The sequence below is a fragment of the Petaurus breviceps genome, unplaced genomic scaffold (assembly GCF_028583685.1).
Source record: "Petaurus breviceps papuanus isolate PSGF00001 unplaced genomic scaffold, PetGlider_PUasm1.0 90925, whole genome shotgun sequence".
NCBI lineage: Eukaryota > Metazoa > Chordata > Mammalia > Diprotodontia > Petauridae > Petaurus > Petaurus breviceps.
The window spans coordinates 2,187,593-2,205,965 of record NW_027187380.1 but is presented as its reverse complement, the minus strand read 5'-3'; the positions used below and the strand labels follow the sequence as shown (position 1 = coordinate 2,205,965).

Genomic DNA, 18,373 nt, shown 5'->3' with positions numbered 1-18,373 from the left:
GGGTGGGGGTTGAGGTGGGTGTACTATCCCAGTCTTTAGGGGCTCAATCCCCTGCCATCTATGGGCCCAGAGCTCCTGAAGTATCCCCTGCTGCTTCTGCCACAGCTGCCACCTCCACCACTCCAGGGCTGTGTCTGTAGCTGGGGCCAGACCATGCTCTTCTTTTACCCAGGTCCCACAGAGTTCCCCCATTGACCTTCCATACTGTCCTCAGTATTTGTGGGTTGAGAAGTCTGGAAACCACTACAGCTGCCAGCAATTTGGTCCCCTGAGGCCTGCTCCAGCCTCATCTGTGCCTGGCACGGTCCATGCCAGGCTGTGTTCTACTCCCAGCCCAGTGTGATAAGCGCTTGTTGGCCTTCCAGGCTGGCTTGTGCTGGAGATGTGGTTCACTCTGTCGTTTTGTGAATTCTGCAGCTCTTTAATTTGTTTAGTCATTTTTACAGGTATTTGAAGGGGTTGGGGGGTGAGCTCAAGCAAGTTCCTACTTTTACTCTGCCATTTAGGCTCCCCCAATCCTTACTGTCTCTGTGACTCTAAAACAAGTCACTTAACTTCTCAGTGTCCCAGGAAGTTCTCTGAGAGTTCTCAGAGTTGCAGAACATATGTGGCCTTCATTGGGAACTTCAGAGGGCAGATTTGGTCACAAATAATTCTTTCTTCTAGCTTTGTGTTAATTTTGATCTTTGCACCATAGATTTAAAACTAGAAGGAATATTAGAAATTATCTATTTTATAGATGAGGAAATTGAACCTCAGAGAAGTTAAGTGACTTGCTCAGGTACATGCATAGTATTTGAATTCAGGTTTTCTGACTTGAAAGTTTGTCTTCTTTCAACTCCTCATCCCTCCTATCAAATAGGTTATTTCCCATACTAATAATGAGTTATTTCCTGTCTTATTAAAATGTAACTAATTTTATTTTCCCCCAGTGTTACTGGGTGGTTGGTATGTCCAGTTCTTTTTTTTTCCCCCAATTTATTTATTTTTAGCTTTCAACATTCATTTCCACAAGATTTTGAGTTACAAATTTTTCTCCCAGTCTTTCCCCTACCACACCCCAAAATAGCAAGCTCACTGAATATCCCTTTCCCCAATCTGTTCTTTCTTATATCTTTGTCCATGTCCCCCCTAGTGGGACAAGATGGATTTCTATGCCCCAGTGTCTGTATATCTTATTTACCAGTTGCATATAAAAAAATGTTTTTTTCTTTGCATGTCCAGTTCTTATGGAGACTTTTACTGAACAATGTATTCATGATATCTAGACATGAGTCTTCAGTGTAGTCCATGAGTCTTTGGCCTCTCATTACTAATTCTTGATTCATTTTTTTCAGCATATGTTTTGCCATCTTTACCTATTCCCACCTTTTCATTGAAGTCACTGAGCATATGTTGATTTACTTTGGAATTTATTATCAAATTCTTCATAGAAGTCCCCTATTCTTTATCCTCTGAAGTTACTTAAGGTAGAGGCAATGTGCTATAGTGGTAATCACTAGTCATGGAGCCAGAGGACCTGGATTCAAATCCTGATTCTGACACTTTCTAGATGACTTAAGGCAAATTACCTAATCTCCCTGGGTTTTAGTTTCCTGATCTGTAAAATGAAAAGATTGGAGTATCTGGAGTTGGTGAACTATGACCCATAGGTCAAGTCTAGCCCCTTGTCCCCCTTTGTATGGTCTGAGAACTAAGATTGGTTTCTATACTTTTCATTCTTTATTTACGGGTTATACAAAATCAAGGTAAGAATTGACTCATTGACTACAGTTTGCTCACCCCTAGATTATATTGTCTCCAAGGCCCCTTCCAGACCTATATATATATATTTTTTTTTTTTTTTAAGCAATTGGGGTTAAGTAACTTGCTCAGGGTTACACGGCCAGTTATTTCTGGGTGTGGTGCTGAGTGTCTAAAGCCTGGGATTTGATCTCCAGGTCATCCCAACACTGGAGCCAGTGCTCTTACTCACTGAGCCACCTGGCCACCCCAGACCTATAATTTTTATGGAGATTTTTTGAAAATTCATATGGACACAGCAGTATGAGTTGACCAGATATCCCATGAAATGATGCTCCTTGTTGTCTTTGTATATGCAATAAAACCATCCCTGACAGTTCCTTTATTAGTCTCTCCAAGGAGAATCTGGGAGCCATCTTTCCCCTTTGCTATAACTTTTCTTTCCTTCTTAAGGTTAAATTTATAGTAAGAATGTCAAAAGTGATATGATTCACTCCCTCCAATATTATAACCATTGGTTTTGAACATTTAGAGTGCTATAGCTACATCAAAGTTTATTAGACGGGCTAAAAACCATGTGATTCTTCATGCTGTCTGTCCCCCTTTTTTGTCAATCTGTCCCTGAAGAGACCCACACAGGACTCAGGGCCATTTTGAATATGTCTTTGCTTCCTAACTCAAATCAAGCTCCCCATGACTTGTACCTTCAGTATTGGGAAAGGTGGGCAATAAATATCTCCTATAATTGGCCTGCACAGAATAGGTGCTTAATAAATAGTGGTTAAATAAGTGATTACATAAATGAATTAATTACCCCTCAGGACCCAGGGGTTTAGAGGTATGCTGTCCCTATGTCTTTTTCTATCAAACTCATCTCTGGTACTAATTCTATTCTTAGTGAATAGGGACTTTAGGTTTTTCCTATATCCCTAATCTATCAGCTTGCATTAAAGAAGACCAAAAAGGATTATCTTTTCTGTTCACCTGTTCTCCTGTTTGCTTTCCACATCTTCTGTTTTCTTCTAAAGGGGCTGATTTTTTCATACTATGACTAAGACAGCCCAATTTTCTCTATGCCTTTTAAACACCTTTGTTTCCCTCCAGTCCTCATTCCTGGCCTCTTTACCTTATGCTTTCAGCCAAAGGCATACAGTTAATATGCACACACCTGTATAAAAAAATGCCCAGAGGAGGACAGCTTCTATTTTTGTTCCAAAGGAGAATATAGGAGAGTAATTATTTTAGGGGATGTCCTCTATGATGATAATAACATTTTAATCATAGTATTTTCACAAAATCATTGTTATCTAGAGCTAGAAAAGTCCTTAGATACTGTCTAGTCCAAATTATTTTACAGATAATAGTCCCACACAGTTTTATAGTAATTTAAGGTTTACAAAGTGCTCTTCACAATACTAGCATTAGTACAAGCATTTGTATCCCTAGTCTACAAGTAATGAAACTGAGGCTCAAAGAAAGTGTCAAGTCAGTAAGCAACTATTATGTACTTACTATATACCAGGCACTGACCTAAGAGTACTAGAGATACAAAGGAAAATAAAAATAGTCCCTACTTTCAAAGTCCTCTCAGTCTAATGGGGGAGTCAGAATGCAAACAACTTTGTACAAACAAGCTATATACAGGATAAATTGGACACATGATCAAGAGGAGGGGTAGTAAGTAACAGAGAAGGGCTTTGAATCTGGGTCTTATTATTCCATATCATATTATTTCTATTACCTATACACTGATTTGGTTTCAAAAACAAATCATCTCCCTGAGGGAAGGTACCCTTATCTCCTATTTTGTTTTTTTGGATAAGAAAAATGAGGCTCAGAGAGATTAAATGACTTTTCCTAAGCTCACATGTCTAGTAAGTGGTAGCCCTGGGATGAGAAATCAGGTCTTCTGACTCCTAATCTATGGTCTTTCCAGTATAGCACATTATCCCATGTATATCTGGATTTATATATGCCAATATTAATTTCTATCAGTACTTGGGAGTTCTACAGCTAAAATAGTTCTTATTTTTTTTCCATTGAATTTGGAAATATAACTCCTTTGCTTCCTAAAAACACAGAACAGATTAAGAGACCTTTAAACTGTGTAGATAGCAACTATATTGTGTGAGTCTAAAAATTCAGTTAAATTCTACAAAGTCTTATTATAACCACATATAAGGCACTGTCCTCGGCATTGTGGATACAAAGACAAAAAGAAACAGTTCCTATCCTCAAGAAACTTCCATTATCTTCCATTCTCCTGGAAGTATGTGATATATACACAAATAATACAACTTAATTTTTAGGAGATTGAGACAGCACTAATAAGGGGGATCAGGTAAGGGAGATGGTACCTGAACCAAGTATTGAAGGATGCTAAGAGGTCAGAGGAGGCATCGAGGTGACGCTGTGGATGGAACACTGGGCCTGGAGTCTGGAATATCTGAGTTCAAATCCAACCTCAGATATTTACTAGTTGTCACTGGGCAAGTTACTTAACCTCTGTTTGCCTTAATCCACTGAAGGAAGAAATGGCAAAACATCTCTAGTATATTTGCCAAGAAAACCCCTTCAACAGTATTGCCGTACCATGCTATGGTCATGAAGAGGTGGGTATGACCAAATGAATGAACATGAGTGAAGGGTTAGGAATAATTGTGTTCTAGACATGGAGGAAAACCATAAGAAATCATAGAGATAACAGTGTTGAGAATGGGGACCAGGTAGTATGGAAGTTTTGTCTGGAATACAGTGCATGTGTAGGGGAGGAATAGAAAATATTTCAGAAAAAGGTAGAGGGGAATCAGATTGTGGAAGGATTTAAGTTCCAGTATGAGTGATTTGTAATTTTTTCCCTAGAGGTATTAGATAGCCAATGACAATTGTATAGCACAGGAATGACATGATCAGACTTGTGTCTTAGGAATATTCTTTTGGGAGGTATGTGGAACACGGATTAGAGAGGAGAGAAAATCAGGAAGAACAGAGAAGCTGATGAAGACCTAAGCTAAGGTAATGGCTGTGTAACTGGAAAGGTGGGGATGGATGTGATAGATGCTGTGTAGGGTGAATTGGAAAGACTTGGCCACTGATCAGATATGGGGGTGAAGGAGAAGTCAGATCCAAGGATAATTCTGGGGCTGTAAATTTGGGAGACTGGAAGAATGCTGGTGTCTTTACTGGAAAGAGAGACGTTTGGAAGAGGAGCAGACTTGGGAAGAAAAGCTAATGAGGTCTGTTTTTAACATCAGTTACTCCCTGTTGGATGTCTTCTGGATGTTTCTTCAACATCTCAAACTCAATATGTCTAAGACAGAATTAATTATCTTCTCTCTTAAGTCTGGAGATTTATATGTATATGTAGATTTAGAAAGATACATATACATGTGTATACATATATATGTGTTTGTGTATTTGCATACTTACACACCTACATATAAGGAATTTGCATAGAACTGATAATTAAAGTTATGGAAGTAAGTGAAATATTCAAGAGGGTATAGAGAGAGAATAGGGCGCTAGACACATCTTTTATGGGAGGACCCTCCCATAGCAGGTGGGAAATAGATAAGGACTGAGCAAGGAAAATGTTAGGTATGAGGGGAGTGGTTGACAGGATCATAAGCTTCAAAAAGTTCAAGTTCAATGATGACTGGGAAAAGTCCATTGAATTTAGCAGACATAATGCCTTTGGGGACCATCAAGAAGGCAATTTCTGTAGTGAGGTCAGAAGCCAGAATGTATGGGTGGAAAATTGAGTAGGAGGTGAGGCAGTGGAAGACTGGGTGATTCTTCCTAAAGTGCTTGGCCCCTCTCCGACAAGTTCTGGGGAAAACTTTTTTTTCTTAGCCTATTGCATTCCCAGTGATTCTGGGTAGCCTGGAACCACATTTTAGTTGCTGAAGGGAGCAGGATGGTGTTGGCATTTTCATCTTTGGCTTTTCTAGAATGATGTGCTTTTCTAGAAGCTGCTCTTGGAGCACCAGCAAGCCTCTAGTCTGAAACAGAGACAGAGAGAGACAGAAAAAGAGAGAGACAGAGACAGACAGACAAACACAGAGAGACAGAGACAGAGAGTGCTTCCAAATTAAAAAAATAAATTAGTGAGCAGATGAAGTAACAGAAGAGCCATTAACAGCAGCATATGCCTGAAAACACACACACACACACACACACACACACACACACATGCACACAGAGCATAGCAGCCCACTGAAATAGGGAGAGTGAGAGGGAAAATGAAATCATTGGTAATTACTTTGCTGCCATTGGGATGTTTCCTGCTAATTTACAGCATTAGTAGAACTTGGGGATGCTATTCCTGCTCCTGCGCTTGGGCAGTGCAGTCCCTCGACACTGGCAGCCATAATTATCTGCATTTAACTGAGGGCTTTTAAAATCTATTTGTCTAGAATGTGAGTATAATTGCTGTAAATTGAATAAGGATGCATTCTTAGCTATGTCATGACCCCTTAGTGTATAGAAGGTTCTCATAGTCTCCCTACAAACCTGTTTGCCCTCTCACCACCAAACCCAGTGCTATGCTCAAACTTAACTCTGGACATTCTAAACTAGGGCTGATTCTTCATTTTCGTTTGTCCTGGTGTGTGTGTGTGTGTGTGTGTGTGTGTGTATACCTGTGTGTGTGTGTAATTTTTTATGCATTGCATAATTTCTCTCACAAATCTGTCATCTCTTTTTCAGGTGGCAGGTCTGATCAGAGTGGACTTATTCTCAAGCCACAGGTGAAAACTGTGAGTACTTGAAGGATTCTTTTGTGCTCTTTTCCTTTTTTCTGTCTGGGTGACTCAATCTCCCCTTTTCAGAGTGGCGTTACAGCACAGGGTTGGAGGAATTTGCTGCAAATTAACTTCTGGAAGCCTGTCTCAAGCCACAATGTGCTTCTGTGTTTCTTTTTCTGTGTGTCTCTCCTTTTCCTTTCTACCACTGGCTTGCCTTTGATTTGCTTTTGGAGAGTCTTGCAAAGAGCTTTTTGCTTGATGCAAAATGCTTGGTGCAGGATGATTAACGTAAAAGGGTGGTCTTGTGAATGCGACATGTGCCTCCTCTTGGAAGCACCAACTGGCATGCTTTGGGATCTTCTTTCCAAAATTGCTTTCAGAGGTTATTGAAATTGAAAGAAAAGTGTGGGCCAACCTGAGGAGTGCTGGGGGTGGGGCTAATGATTAATGTAAAGGGGAAAGAAAGTTTGACCCTGATGAAGGCACCTCCTCTGGATGAGAAGCAGACAGTGTGAATGGCTGTCCAGATGGAAGACTTTCCTTTTTTTTCCCCTCCCACTTCTTCCCCTTAAAGAGTGCAAGTTTCAGGTATTGTGGGACTCTGAGAACATTTATTCTTTCATTTAAAGAGCTTGACCACTGATGTAGAGAAGTAGTGGTTTCAGGAGGAGGTTATGATAAGGAAGCTGAAAGTCTTTTTGTCAAGGTTCCTTAAGCAATTTTATGATATCTGAACCTTCAACCCCAGGAATATTCACTGAGATGTGTTCAGGTTGTAGTCAGCTCATCCACCTCCAACTGGGCCATATTTAGTGATTCTGAGATACTTAAAATTTTTTGTGTGTGGGTGGGGTGGTGGGGGGCAGTGTTGGTTTTAAAAAGAAATCATAAATCCCCTTTTTTCTCCCTGTCTATCCTCTTAAGGCTGTGGAGATGAAACGTAGGCGAATTCACAGTCAGGGAGAGTTGAATAACTGCTTTTCTCCCCTCACTTCTATCTTAGCCAGTTATAATGCTGTTTCCCCCACTTTGCTCATAACAAGAATCCTGAAGTCTAAGGGGTGAGGTTGGGGGAGCCTAAAGGGGGAGGCAGTGGCGGGGGGAGGGGAATGGGTAGGAAATCCTTTCCCCTCCCTGATTACTGTGCTGTGGATTTATGTAGGCAAACTGTAGCATCTGTGAAATTCCACTGCTGTCAGGTAAGGATATGGAGAGTGGGCTTTCCCAAAGCACATTTCCTGCTGCCCAAAGTTGAGCTCATGGGATTTCATGTCAAGTCTGTGTCCCCCATTGTTCATTTTAGTTTCTAGCCAGCTCCACCTGCCAGGTGGCAGCTTTGACCTTTAAGCTCCAGATTGTTGTAATCAGGACAAACAACTGTGTTGTGACCTCTGAAATCAGATAATAGATCCCTTATGGGAACCTGGCTCAGAAGGACTCCTGGCCAATTCTCCCTTCAGAAAAACTGTCCTCCAGCCAAAGAATTATGTAATCGCAGATTTGCCTAGCTGAAAGGAATCTTAATGACTAGTTTTGCACACACACCACACACACACACACACACACACACACACACACACACACACCACACACACCCCCTACCTTCATTTTTCTACATAAGGAAAATGGAGGCCTAGAGAAGGTAGGTGACTTATCTAAAGTCACACAAGTGCTACATGGAAGAGCTAGGATTCCAACTGAAGATTCTTAATTCCGTGTTCTTTCCTTTGTACTGTAGGGCCTTCTAAGACTTTTTTACTTAACATCTTCACAGGCCACTGGAGGCCTTTCCTTAGATGATGATTTCCTATTGTAGCATCTCAAAGTAGCTTGGAAAGTGGCTCCGGTTACCCATCCATTGATACCTGTACTTTGCTTTAGCCTTTCTCTCATATCTCTCCCACACCTCCACTCTTGTGTACTACCACCTATTCACCCTGCTTTAGCTGATCACTTCACTCACGCGAGGGTCATTTAAGTCACGTGGATGTGGTTTTGCCAATGGCAACAAAAATCCAGAACCCTTTACATGGTGCCCTTGGAGAGCATTTTGAGTAAGCAAGAATGAGGAATATGGATGCGATCCAAAGAGAATGCCTCGGATGGACATTCTTGGGGCAGGGGTGAGGGGAAGCAGGCGTTGGGCAACATTTAACTTGGAGGACTGTTGGCAAAATGGTATGAGGATGACAAAAAGCCCAGAGTCCAGAAAGGGGCTGAGTTGGCAAGGGATCTGAGAGGCAAGAGAGGCCAAGAATTAAAGCCAGCATGTGTGTGAAGCAGAATGATTCCAATTTTCATCTATTTGTTCTTGAATCCTGCCAGTTATAACCCCAAACTACAGATCAAGGAGTTATTTTTAAGCCTGTGCCCATATAGTCAGAGATGCTGTATCAGTTCTCCAGGAGCCAGGATCCTGTCATACTAGGTAGTTCAGTCATTTTCTTGCAAGGAGTAATATGGTCAGGAAACTGACAGGACCTCCTTCTGGGGCACCATGTTCCAGTGAGCAAGTAGATCTAGGGGTGGTGGAAAGTATATTAAGGTGGGGATGCCATGTTTTTCCCAGAACTCTCTCTGAATCACTGAAACAAAAGATGCATTTGCATGTTGGCCCTGGGGAAGGGGAAAGAAACTTCATGGATGGGGAAAATTGACTTTTAAGATGTGGAGAGTTAGCTGCTTCCAGTCGTCACAGAATATTTTTATCAAAGTGTTGACAATACTTGACTTACCTTAACTCAAAACTCACTCAGAATCACAGATTGTAGAGCTTGAAAAAAAAGGATCTTATAGATCCTTTAGTTCAATATCTTCATTTTACAGATGAGAAAACTGATATAGGAAATGAGTTTTTTTTGTGGTCAAACATGAATCAATGCCAGACCTGGGACTAAGAACCAGGCCTTTTGATTCCCAGCCCAGTCTTCTTTGGACTATACCACACTGCCTCTTGAACTGAAAGTCTCCCCTTCCTCTCCCCTCCAACCCCCTTTCCTCCCCACTCCCTGAGAAGAGTTCGCTTTATTTCATGGATCAGCTAGGTGGCACAGTGATGTTAAATTCAAATAGAAATGGGGTCACTAAGTTGCCTAGGGCAGGAGATGGTACAGTGGTAAGAGTTCTGGGCCTGGAGTCAGAAAGACCTGAGTTTTAACCCTATCTCCCACACTTGTTATGTGTGTGACTCTGGGCCAGTTACTTGAGCTCTATCTGCCTCAATTTCTTCAGCTCCCAAATGGTGACAGTGATAGCACCCACCTCCAAGGGTTGTTGTGAGGATCAAGTGAGATAATACTTACAAAACCCTTTGCAAACATTAGAGCATTATAGAAATGGTAATATCATTATTAATCATTTCTGTATCTTTTTTATGTTCTGGCTCATTCAGTAGAACAAGAAATTCCCAGAATCAGCTTAACCAGTTGCACATAGATGCATCTCCATCCAATGACTGGTTGAGTCAGTGATGGAACTGATGGAATCCTAACAAAGCTGCCTCCAGCCTCAATATTCTAACTTTACTATAGTACCTACCTAGCTCCCCACCAATGTTCTAACTTCTTCATGTATGGCTCACTGCTCACTGCAACAATAGGCATGTCCAAGAACTCAGTTCCCACAAAAACAGTAGGTGTCTCCATGTGAAAGGAACCCAGCTACTGCCTCTACCTAGTCACTGCCCCCAGACCCATTCCTACAGAAGCAGGTGTATTCTTGTACTCAGTCACAATCATCAATCTAACCCAAGACAGGACCACAATACCTAACTAATATAACTATCTTGACGACACAGGACCACAATAGCTAGCCAATCGGAGGGCAGCACGACTAGAATGTTTAACCACTGAACCATAGATGGGACCCTTCCTCCATTACCTAATCCCTTAACAAACTCTTCCTGCCTTTTTAATATTAATTATATTCCTCTATTCCATGTAAATTTCTGTTATGTAATTGCATCTTTGCCCTATAAAAATCCATCTTGCTTTCTCTGAAGATGCTGGTTCCTCTTGGAACTTAGCCTGCTTCATGAGAGGCATCAATCTCAATAAATGCCTATACTTGGATTAGAGGTGGTGACTGAATTCCTTGAGATGGTTCCACCACAACATATCATGAAACCCCAACAGTTTTTGACATCCCAAGTACAACAGAACTACATTACAATATGTACATATTTTACGCTGTTTCATCATTTGGACCTGTTCCCCTTCTGATGCCATAAGCAATTCAATGGTGTGTGTGTGTGGTATGTGTGTGTGTGTGTGTGTGTGTGTGTGTGTGTGTGAGAGAGAGAGAGAGAGAGAGAGAGAGAGAGAGAGAGAGAGAGAGAGAGAGAGAGAGAGAGGAGAAATCTGCAGTCTAACCTTTTCACTTTGTTAATTTCATTAGTTTGGCAAGAGTTTGAGAGGCAGCTGTGATGCAGAGGTGAGGGAACTGGAAATGTTCCATTTAAATCTGGTCAGAGAACCTTCTTTCAGAACTTGGCTCTGTCATTGACTAGTTATGTGATCCTGAGCAAGTAAATTCATGTCCATTCACCTCAGTTAACTCATCTGTAAAATGCTGGCAATAGTAGTACTTATGTCACAGGGTTGTTATGAGGATCAGATGAGATAATATATGTAAAAGTGCTTTACAAACTTTACTTTTCTGTGTGTGTTATAAATTATCATCATCATCATTATTACAGTTAGTTCAGCTTCAACATGGCATATGCATTCCTAAAAACTACCACATTATACAAAATCACATAACAAAAACATCAGAAAAAGTGGCATTAGGAGCACAACACTCAGAAACATCAATGATACATAAAAAGATTAGATCCTCATAAAAATAGTAGATTAGTTTTACCCATGTTAAATGATTAGGACATGCAGAAATACTATAACAAATAGTGGCATTCCAGTATCTTGAGCTGCTGTTTGGCTGGTTCCCTGGTTCTCTCAGTCCTGGGCTGGCAAAGTTGGCAGAGGTGGAGAAGGTGGTGGCCTTGGTGGCTTGCAACTCTGGGACAAAGGGGGCCAGGACTAAAACAGGTTATGAAATTGCTCGAAAGTCAAGGTGAAATTTTCATCGTTCTCTAACATTTCAATTATGTAGAAACAAATTTGCATTTTCAAAATAAGCATTATAGAAGAACTGATTTTACTCTTCCTCCTCCTCCTCTTTCTCTTTCTCCTTCTCTTCCTCCTATTTTTGTGACCTGGGACAAGTCACTTCATTCTAAAAAGTAATGAATCTTGTTCAGGAATTATATAGGCAAACATTGAGTATTTGCTTTGCAGATAACCCCATTTTTCTCTACTTGGGGAGTGGTTGTGGCTGTGGTTGTGGATTAAACAATTTTAGTCAAAAGTCATTTGAAGTAACAAATAAGGAGACTTTGGACAAAACACCAAATGTTGAATCCCAGTCCCATAGTAGAAGAGACAAGTCTAACCCCAGGCAGCACAAGCACTCTGTGGAATTCATTCTGCCAGTGCCCTGACCCCTCTTGACTTTTCCATTCAAAAAAAAGTCCTGTCCTCTTTCATTGGGCTCCAGCTGGAGTGCTGAAACTCTGACATGAGGCCCTGGGATCGCAGTGAAGCTTGATTCTCTTGGCAATCTCAGAACCCTGTAGATGAAATTGCAGACTCAGAAACCTGTGATTGTCAGTGTGTATTTTATTTATTCACACACTTCAGAGGTGGGTTGCCACTGCTTTCTTAAAACCTCCCTGGTGTTTTTCTAGGGGTGTGTGTGTGTGTGTGTATGAATTTACAGCTCAAGGCAATCAGTGGAATCAATGGAGTTTGAGAACTCTGGGTTCTACATGTTAGCAGAACTTAAAATTCCCCTCTTTGGGCTCTGCTCCTTGTCTACACAAAGTATTTTAGACTTAAAGACTGCTTACTTAACTTGATGTTTGCCTAGAGTTGACTTCTGTTCCTTTAGCCTCAGCAATAGGCTACTCTTAAAGCAACTTCTGCCACCTAGTTCTGATTTCACTTATGTGAAATGTAGAGGTACTTTCAGAGAGGACAATTCCATGAGGACTCAGGATTCTGAGTTCTATACTCAGCTGTTACCAGCGGTATATAACCTCTCGGGGCTGCAGCTTCCTCATTTACTCAATAAATGACTTAGAAGGCTTACGACCATCTTCTAAATCTCATTTGATAATTTCTAGGAGCAAAGTTGAGGAACCAAATTCTTGTCACCTATAAGTTTGAGACTATGAAAATTTGCATTTTTTTCAGGGGTTATCAGACTGCTCATAGGTTTATAATTATAGAATGTTAGTACTTTGAGAGACCTTAGAACAAATCTGATTCTACCCCCTCGTTTAACAAATTCAGGCACTAAAGCCCAGTGCCTTCTCCAAGGTCACACAATAGCATAATCAACTTAAAGAAGCCAGGTCTCTGGACTCCACTGACCCTTCAACTGCCCTTCAACTGTTCTATCATTCCTTCAATTCTATATTAGAAATATAGTATGTTACATTTTGGATTGGATGCCTTCTATTTTGTTATCATAGGATTACAGATTTATAGTTGGAACAAATCTTAGGGCTCCTGTAGTCCAACCATCATCATTTTACAGATAAAGAAACTGAGATCCAGAGAAGGACTTGCCCAGCTCACACAAGTTGCAAATGGCAGAGCCAGGTTTTTTTTAACCATGACCCATGTTCCAAATCTAAAGCTTTTGCCATTATACTAGTTTGTTTCATTTAGATGAAAAGGTTTGCTAAACAAAAAACATCATTACCCCCTTATTTATCTAGGTTCCTTCTGTTGGGTTGAGTGGCTACATATTTTCAAACTGCAGTGTGAACCCCAACGGGAGGCAGACAAAGAGAATTGGGGGTGGTGGTAAAGGAGAGAGCAACCCAGGTAGTACAGAAAGGGTTAAAAAACTGGTTTGTATCCTGTGGCATAAACACTTCAAAATGCATGCTCACCTTCATTTGCATATTGAAATATATCCTAAAGGGGGCTTCATTTGGAAAGTTCTGTGCTTTAATCCATCTTCCTATGGAAAGGAGGAAATTATTCATAATTAAAAAGTAATAATAATGTAGTGTGAAGGAACTCAGCTGTATATTACCCAGAAAGAAGAGGGTAGTGTGGGCAATCTATTTTTAATGGTTTCCATGGCAACAGAGATTTTGTTTACAGTTATTTTTCTTCTGTACAGCAAGGCAGTAACTGATTTGCATTTATTAGAAGATACTGCCTGGAAGGCACCATTTGTGGCCTTTTGTGGGATGTTGAGGGTCCTGCCAAGGGAGCATTCTTGGGAGGGTGATTGGGGATCATGTTAAGTGATGGCATAGAACTGCTGGGAAGTTTTATTGGGTGCCTGGCAAGCCAAGAAAAGAATACCACCAGCTAAAATCAGGCAGGTGTCAGGAAAATTTAGCCAGCTCTCACATTCCAGTTCAGCAATGTATCATTCACTGTCCTTTGGTAGAGTTCTGGGGCAACCCTCCTGAAACTTTTCCCCCACCCCACTCCATTAAATGAAAGCACGTGGACACAAAATAGAGGCTTTCCTTTCTGCCCTCAATCCTTCTGTCAACTACTCTGGTCCATTGGGTCAGCTCTAGTTCAGTCTTCTCTACCTCCAGGCAATACAGACCTGGTGTGATGTACATGTAGAGTTCACAGGGCCAGTTATTATACAGATGGAGTGACCCCTATCTACCTGTGAAAAAGAATCTCACCGGACACCTTAGGCTTAAAAAGAAAGACATAAAAGATAGAAGGAATGCCAGGTAATAGAAGATGAATTCAAGAGAGTGTCATGATCCTGTAAGAAAATATCAGCAGTACTAAAGCTCAGAATCGGCTGAGGTTGATGAGAAAAACATAAGGAAAACAAAAAGACTTATTTGTTTTTTTAAAAAGCTATGTTTGGAGAAAAAGGAGAGTCAAATAAAGACTAGAAATTTTGCTCAGAGTAGATAGGACAATAATAACTGACAAACAGAAAAGACAGAACAATTCAGATTTTATCTTGTTTGTTTAATCTTCCTTGGAGAATGATCTTTGTACTGGAAATTATGGAGCCAAGATAGTTAAGACAGATTTGCTAACTAAAATCCGTAAATAAGGGAGCATCTCATTCATTGTCCTTTAATTCAGATCCCCTGCCCCAGCTGAGCTACACAGTTAAGTATTGAAGGAACAGGAATATGTGACAGCTAAGCCACTCTCCGTTGTATCTGAACGATCATGGAAGACAGGAGAAGCAGTGGTGTGCTGGAGCCAGATCACACCAACTCCTTAGAGTCAAGTGTGAATTTTCAGTGTGAACATTTACATGTGGGAAATCTGCAAATATTACACATAATGGCTTGATTTACTGCTTTCTTGATTGTCTAGACTTAAGAAAGGGATGGGGGGCCGTCTAGGTGGCACTGACCCTTGAGTCAGGAGGACCTGAGTTCAGATCCAGCCTCAGACACTTAACACTTACTACCCGTGTGACGTTGGGCAAGTCACTTGCCTTCCCCCCCCCTCAAAACAAAGGAAGGAAGGAATGAAGAAAGGAAGGAAGGTATGGAAAAAGTTAATAATCAGATTTAATTCAAAAGCATGTTATGCACACTTCCCTGCCCCGCATCCCTCACCCAGAGAGCTGGCTGTTAGACATTTAATTGCAAGACCCTGCCTGAAAAAGATGGTTGTAGAGGGGTAGCTTTCTCAATTTTGAAAAAAGAAAAGAAAACATCAGAGTCTGCAAACAATATGCGAGTGAGTTTGACTTCAATTCTTTGGGGGTGGGGTAGGGAGGAGACTATAGAAGGGATCATTAAAGAGATGATTGGGGGAAAAAAGTAGGAAGAAAAGCAATGATTATAAAATCATCATGATGTCATAAACAACAGAGGACAGCATTTTCTCATTTCTTTTATCAATAAAATCACTAACCTAGTAGATGAGGAGAATGTAAGCAGTATCTTTTACTAGACTTTTAGCAAAACTTTTAATAAAATGATAATACCATTCTTGTGGAGAAAATAGCAATAATTAATGATTATTATTATTAATGCAACAAAAATGATAATTTTCATTTATATAACACTTAGGCTATATGGCACGAGGCACTGTGCTAAATGCTTTACAAATATCTTCTCGTTTGATCCTCACAAGAACCCTGGGAGATAGGTCCTATTTTTATCCCCATTTTAGATACATGGCAAAGAGAGGTTAAGTGACTTACTTGAGGTGAGCTAGAAGGTGTCTGAAATCCAATCTGAATTCAGGTCTTCCTGAGTTCAGGCCCAGGGCTTTTTTCCATTATGTCACCTAGAAGATGTGGAGAGTTGTGGGCTAGAAAACAATGCAATCAGGATTCAGAACCGATTGGATGGCTAGACTCAATGTGGTTGGTAAAGGCTCACTGTCAGGATGGCAAGAGGCAAGAGCTCTCCAATGGAGTACCTCAGGGATCTTTTAATATTTGTTTAATATTTTTTTCAATGATTCAGATGGGCAGCTAGGTGACACAGTGGATAGAGTGGTATGCTTGGAATCAGGAAGACTTACTTCCCTGAGATCAAATCCAGCCTGAGACACTTACTAGCTGCGTGACCCTGGGTTTGTCATTTAACTCTGGCTCAGTTTCCTCATCTGTAAAATGAGCTGGTCAAGGAAATGGCAAACCACCCTAGTATCTTTGCCAAGAAAACCCCCAAAATGATATCATGAAGAGTTGGATGTGACTGAACAATTATAGCAATAGATGGCATGCTGGTCAGATTTGTAGATCATATCACATGGTGGGAAGAGGGGTAATGGTAGCTTGCACAGTGGATGAGAATGAGTGTCTAAAATAATTCTGACAGGTTAGAGCACTGGGTTGAATGTAGTAAAAAGAAATCCAATAGGGATAAATGAAATGGGTACTGAAATTTAATTTTCAAGTAAAAGATGGAAGAGTCATGGCTAGACAATGGTTATTCTGAAAAAGATCTGGGGATTTTATTGGACTAGAAACTCAACATGAATTAGCGTTTGTGATATGGCAGCCAAAAAAATCTTGTTGTCTTGGGCTTCCTTAAAATTAATAGCTTCCAGGACTCCACAGATGATATTCCCATTATACTTCCCTATAATCCTGTGTTTATTCTACATACTACTGCTTAGAAAGGACATCAGCAACCTGGCTGGAGAGTCGGTCTAGAGGATCTAAGGTGATCCAGGTGATACTAGTCTACATGAGGATCAGTTGAAAGTACTAGAAATGTTTATTCTTTAGAAGAGGATGTTCAAATGGACATGATAGCTGTCTTCAAGTATTTCAAAGGCTGTAATATGGAAGATGGAGAAGGGAGGTGGCAGAGTAGATAGGATATCAGGCCTGAAGTCCGGAAGACTCATCTTCATGAATTCAAACTGGTATCAGATACTTACTAGCTGTGTGATCTTGGGCAAGTCACTCGATCCTGTTTATCTCAGTTTCCTCATCTGTAAAACGAGTTGGAGAAGGAAATGGCAAAGCACTCCAGTATCTTTGCCAAGAAAACCCAAATGGGGACATGAAGAGTCAGATAGAACTGAATTGACTAAACCACAAATATGGAAGAGAGATTATTTGATTATTTGGCTCCAAGGAGCAGAACCAAGAGCAAGAACCAATAGGGGGAAATTGCAAAGGGGTCAAATTAATCTTGATGTTTGGAAAAGATTATCAACAATTAGATTGTTCAAGAGTGAATGGGCTTTCTTGAGGGGTAATGGGTAATGAGGTCTCCCTCCTTGGAGTCTTCAAACAGACTGGTTGACCTCTTTGGTTACTTCCTGTATGTATTATATAATAGGGTTTTCTTTTTATGTGTGGTGAACCAGAAAGTTGCTGAGGCAGCTCGATGGAGCAGTGGATAGACTTGAGTACAAATAAGTCTTAGACACTTGCTAGTATTGTGATCCTGGGCAAGTCATTTAACTTCTGTTTTCTTCTACTTTTTTTCCATTGTAAATGGGCATAATAATAGCACCTACCTCATAAGCTTGTTGTGAGGGTCAAATGAAATAATATTTGTAACAAATGCTTAACACAGTGTCTGGCACAGAACAGGTACCATATAAATGCTCATTCCCTTCCCTTCCCCCTTCCAACTCTCACTTTCACAGACTGAGATTGTTGGGCCACAGATTGTGTGGCTACTATTGAAATCTTTGATGAATGTTACAGGCTGGACTTCTAGGTGATGAGAACATTCCTGCATTGTGGCCCAACCAATCACTTGCTTTTATTTCCAGCTTTTCACAGTCAGGTGTCTGCTTCTATAATGGTAGTAAATCAACTAAGTTCCTTCTCACAATCTGTGAGGTAGTCAGTCCCTGCCAGTGGATCACATTTTTGTCTCTGTGCGGAAAGACTTGGTACAGAAGTCCTTTGGTCACATATTGGGACATATGCAAAAGAAGACTGGTAACTGAGCCACAAAGAACCAGCCACTCGGTAGACTTAAAAAATGGAAAGATAACTTTTGCCCTTGCTCCGATTAGAAGACTGGGGGATAGAGCACTGACTTCCTCCTAATTCGCACTTTCCAGATAATGCTTCACTTTCCATCTGCTGCTCTTCTTGCTTTTCATTCCATGAAACCTGGCACGCCCCTGGAGGTGCCTCACCACCTACTTTCCAGCTTCCTCTTGTGTGTTGTCTTCCCCAGTTAGAGTGTAAGCTCCTTGAAGGCAGGAGCTGTTTTTTTTTTCTTATTTGTAACTGTGGCACTTGGCATAGTTCCTGGAACATGGTAAGCACTTAACAAATGTTTATTGAATTATTCTGTCTTCTGAATCTGTGTTATGGTACTCTTGTCTCTCTGGGACTTCCCCATTCCAAGTTAGGTCCATATATTCAATGATCTTAGT

The 18,373-nt window shown here is 40.7% G+C and overlaps 1 protein-coding gene across 11 annotated transcripts in view; it reads left to right on the top strand.

Moving 5' to 3' along the window:
- RBFOX3 (RNA binding fox-1 homolog 3) overlaps positions 1-18,373 on the top strand; it is a 1,004,344-nt gene that overhangs the window by 354,985 nt on the left and 630,986 nt on the right. For all 11 annotated transcript variants that reach the window (XM_069076075.1, XM_069076070.1, XM_069076073.1 and 8 more), the window contains one exon: positions 6,451-6,500. The gene's annotated coding sequence lies outside the window, so the exon portion shown is untranslated. The remainder of the gene's footprint in view (positions 1-6,450; positions 6,501-18,373) is intronic.